The following is a 5,322-nucleotide window of genomic DNA, read 5'->3' as shown; positions in this document are numbered from 1 at the left end:
AGATGTGCTTTTAAGTAGACCCTGTTAAATATAGTAACTTGTGATTTATCAATTATTGCTGCTTTTTGCTCATACGACATTCAGTTTGTGTCCTACATAGTCTGCTGCTGTACAAACTCTGTTCACAGTCCTCCCATTTTTCAGCCAATGTGACACTAAATTACTGTGATCACCAGCCTATTTATATAGGCATAAATCCCTTGAGTTCAGGGAAGTGGAGGAAATATCTTTTGATTTCAAGCTTATTTTTAACTGCAAAGTTTATCCTTGTTTATCTGAGAAGCTGACCACACTAAGAAGAGCTGCTAGAGCATTCTGAATCCACAAGGTTTGATTATTTATGCCAACCCCCCCCACTTAATAGTATTTGCATTGAATGTCTGCACTTGAGATGCCATTTTGCATGTTTCAGATATGTGGTTTCACAAGGAATTAGCTAAACTAACAGGCTATCTTTAGTCTTTCCCACCTGGTTCCCATTACTAGAACTGTCTGTGAACATATAAGTGATTCAGATTATTAGCAGACTTAGTAACTGAGTCAGAACTGGAGTATTTGCCACTCCCTGGGCCAAATAACCGTGCCAGAAGAGAACATCATGCTGCAGTGGGTAGGTAACATCTCAGTGAGGATTGCCTTATCTCCTACTAAAAGTCCTGCCATGAGGGGTTGAAGAGCTGGTGGTGGAATTTAAGTGTGGGTTTGAAACCCAACTCAAGGGCTGTTCACCAGCAGGAAAGCATTCGGGGTGAGGTTTAAGGTAATCCAGCTAGTGTGTGTATGGGAAGGGTAGGGGGAGGCAAGTCTAGTTTGTCCATGCTTTTGACAGCGTTCGCGTGCACGTGTAGCTGCACTGTAAAGGAATAGAGGGAGATGCTGAAACAACATGCTGTTTCAGCAGCCTACTTTTCTGGCAAAATATTATTCTTCTGTCTGGGCGATGCTTTTAGGTGTATGATTTAGTTTTATGTAGTCCTGTGAGGGAGTTGGACTCGATGATCCTTATATGGGTCCCTTCCAACTCCAGATATTCTATGATTCCTTCATGCAATGATGGTCCCCAGACAAGTTTGTTGAGTGTTTTGCCCAGATGGATATCAAGGACAGGACCTACATCTTTGAGAGTGGATTTATTCAACAAGCAATGTCAATTAAACTGTCTTTGTTCTGTATGACAACCCCACAGTGATATGTGAGGGATAGACAGGAGAGAGGCACCTGCCAGAGCTTTGCAGAATTTCATTCTTGTCTTAGCAGCATTAGTGATCTTTCTTTTCAGCCTAGCAGCATGTTCCTCATGCTGCCTTTTAATTGAGACTATATATTATTTTCTTGCTTCTTTCATCAACATGAGGTGTAGGAGAGAGCCACAACTGGACGCTTTTATTCTGTGAATCAGATTACTGCCAGAGCTGCGCTACTCTCTGCCCAAAGGTGTGTTAGAATTTCAAGAGGATCCTCTTCATTTTTTTCTTTCTCAAGACTGGCTTAAAAGCTAAAGCTGAAACTGCTTAAAATGGAAGGTTTGAAATGGAACGGAAGAAAAGTCCTCACAGTATGCTTAACAGGATGCAATCATTCAGAAACGTGCTAGATGAGCAGTGGCCTTTACAGAAAGATTTAAAAATTAGTTAATATCCTCACAGAACTCACTAAAAAATCATCTACTTCTCTAAGAAGCGTGAGAAGCTATCAGTACTGTGATCTACCTAATCCGTACTACAGTTCATTTAACTACAGGTGAATAGCTTCTGCTCCATGACAGAAGAACAGCCCTATGCCTGACATATATACATTACATATTTACCACAGGCTACTTCTGTTTTTTTCAGGTAAGCCTGCAGTTATTCTATCAACAGGTGGTGTTTATCACCCAAAAGGAAATCCATATAGGTGATCACGGGGGGTGATGGGGGGTGGGGGGAAGGCAAATCTTAAAAAAACGATGGTAATCGCTGTTGTGTTACCTGTGTGGCTTTTGCTGGGTTCTCCTTCCTGTACCACAGCTCCTCCCTGTCCTCCAGATGAAATACCTAAATTGGTGGGGCCCGTTCTACTTTTCACATACGTGAGAGTGGGCATGTGATACCTTTGCCAGAGAGAAGCTCCAGCAAAACCAAAAGTAAATCCTTTCCCCAGAGACACGGGGCACGTTGCACCAGGAATGGAATCCATCTATCCTCAAATACTGGGATGACTCCAGGAGTATCTTCCAGCCACTCTGGGGTACTGCAATCTCATTTTCCTGTCCTCACCATTTGGGTTTATAGAATGAATCTGCTCACAAAAGTGAAACAAAAGGCAATGGACTTCAGAAGGATTACGAGTTGACATGTTAGGGACTCCTCTTACCTCCTTTCATGCCATTGTTCATGCATGCATTGTCTGGAGCTACCCACAGTTCAAAATAATCTATTTGCTTGATTGAATAATCCTTTAAGGAGAAGAAATATTAAAATGGGGCCAGTCCAAGTGATTTACTCCCAGTCAAAAAACAGAGCTTCAGAAACCAGTCACACGTTGCTAGGGGTGGAAATGCAAAACCACCGACCTTCCTTAACTAACACGTTGTCTGGTAACACAAAAGAAGAAGCTACTTACCAATTGAAATCAAACATTTAAATAGGAGCTCTTGCCTTAAAACATAATGTCTGAACTCTTGGTAGCTTGAATGAAGCAGTTGGAATACAGAAGACCTGTGGAAAAGTCAGAATATTAAAAAAATTAGGTGTAGTCAAAATAGGGGTTCACATAAAGTCTACTGGGAAGAAAGAGGAAAAAAACCCAGGATCATTTCACAGCTGTCAAAATCAGAGAATTATGTATGTACCATGTTACTAAGTGAAAGGGAACAGATAAAATAAGACTTAGACACCAATTTCCAGTAAATAATTTACATGATAAGGAAGCGAACGGCGCTTATCTGGAGTAAGCCTCCTTGGAAAGAAACCAAAGGTTGATCCTGAAAGGAACGTCATCCTGGAGCTGGTAAGCATACTGGTGCTAAAAACCCCAGCGAATTTTCTTGTTCTTTCTCCGTCTCTGAACATAAGCTGCTAAACCTTGAGCCAGTTAGAAATGTTCCTTTGCAAACGTATGAGAAAGCTATTATTTACCCAGACAAATAACAGATAAATTGTGCTGGCAGGACTACGCTGGCAGCTACAAGAGCTGTGTTTGGGAGCTCTGCATGGGTAGTTCCAAAACAGTTTTAAAACCAGTCAGCTTAGGTTTAGGGTTTTTTCAGAAATTAATTGCCAAACTCTGTAGTCATTTTAGGTAGTACCAGGGCACTAAACTGAAATACTCAACAGTCGGGAAACCCCAAGAGTTGATGCTGACAAGCTGTTTGGTATTTTAACACGACCACATTACACAGATAAGAGTGTAATTACCATCACATTCAGGTATATTTAGAGTACACCAGCCAAGCAATGCAAAGTAAATGAACTGGCCTCATGAAGGCATTGGCTGCGACTTAAGTCAATGCCCATGGACATTTTTACAGGCAGAACTTTACCCATTACATGCGCTGTGTAAAACAGTTGTAGCTATGTGTAACCCATAGGGGAAACACAGCTAGCACCAACATGATTTAAAGACAAGCTTTCCCTCTGGAGAGACACACATAGCAAAAGCTTGTAGTCGATATCAAACCTGATTTTTACATTTTAATTTTTCATAATAAAGTGTGGGGAGAGAGAAACTCCACACCCACGATAGTACCCACTTGAGAACAGCCATCTCGGGAGTGAAATTTCTAGCCGTGCAAGTGTGAGAGCCTTTTTAAATGCTTTAATCTTGAGCGACTGAATGATACATGAGAATTCACTTTCAGAGGAATTTAAATGCCAAGACATTGTATGATATTCTTCAAAACAAACACATATATCATACCCTCCCAGGGTTTTCTGAGAAGTCACCTGGGGCCCTTTACCTGCCATTCATCAGCTCTGACAAAATACAGCGGCTCATACAATTCACATATATTTTTTAAAATTATGTGGCAAATTCCATGACAGAAACTGTTTACTGTAACCCCTAACAACCTGAATGCATACTAAAATATTCAGTTTTAATATCCAGGGGAACGAAGGCACCTCAGACATCTGGAATATTGTCCATTCTTTAGGGTAGAGACGCGCTCCTCCTGATGAGGGAGCGGCACATCAGACGGTGAGCCCGTGCTCAGCACTGCTCAGCTTTCCCAGCGCTGTGGAACCCTTGTTTACACTGAAAATATTTTGTTGACCATTTCCTGACATTGTATCCTGTTTTGCGAACAGAGGGGGCTTTATCCAGTCAGAAAATTTACATTTTCATTTAGTCGCCCAGTCATCTGTTTTTCCCCAGATAATAATTATCCTTATCTGCCTTTTACAGATAAAAGTAAGGCTGAACATACAGAGTCCTGCCCTGAAAGGTAATGGCGAAGGCAAACTCCTGTTCTCTAGAAGTGATACGGTATTTTGGTTTGCCCAAATGGTTAAACATTCCTAAATTATGTCAAATGAAGATGCAGCTCTCAAATTCACCTTGTTGCTTTGCAGGCATGTTGAACGTTTGAAAAACCCAAACAAGCTCATGTAGCACATTTCATGAGTTGCAGGAATGTTAATCTGGACATGGAATTTAACTCCACCCGTGCTCTGCCCAGGATGCAGGATTACTCAGGAGCTTTGTGTATTCCCATTTTCCTTTCCACATGTATGTCCACTCTCATCCTTGTCAGAACCCTTTCCCTAGAGACTCCCCTTGGGGCTTCTCTTTACCCCCTAAAAGAGGCCAAGGCATCGTTACGACTATCGTATCTACAGGGGATGATACGGCTGGAAGAAAAATTTTCTTTAAATTATTTATTAGCTAGTGGCTGTGCTCACAATGTCCCTGGTGTTGTCCAAACACTCAAAAAGGAAGCAGCGAAGGACACCCTGCCTACAGAAAGGTAGTCGCGGCTGCAAGATTAAGGAGAACATGAGAGACTTTGAAATACGAACTGGTTGGTTTCCCTCTGTCAGCAAAATACTTGAGAATTTTACGGCCATCAGGCGGAGAGCAAAGAGGCTTTGCGCGTACAGTCAGGGTCATTGTGCCACTTGTGAAGTATTGCGTGAAGAGAAGCGAAGTGTTTACGGCAAAGCTGACAAACCAGCGGGCAACGCTAGGAATGAATGCTTGTAAAGCCGAGGGACGGGGAAGCAACACAAAACTCCAGCGTGGCTGGTCAGGGAGGGTTGGGTGTGGGTGCCGTTGGGCGGTGTGACGCTGTGGCCAAGCATGACGCAATGACGGCTGGTCAGGCCGCTCTCCCCAGTCCAGCCA

The sequence above is a fragment of the Egretta garzetta genome, unplaced genomic scaffold (assembly GCF_000687185.1).
Source record: "Egretta garzetta isolate BGI_Z169 unplaced genomic scaffold, ASM68718v1 scaffold9, whole genome shotgun sequence".
Lineage (NCBI taxonomy): Eukaryota > Metazoa > Chordata > Aves > Pelecaniformes > Ardeidae > Egretta > Egretta garzetta.
The sequence above is the reverse complement of the archived record's forward strand: the minus strand, read 5'-3'. Positions refer to the sequence as shown.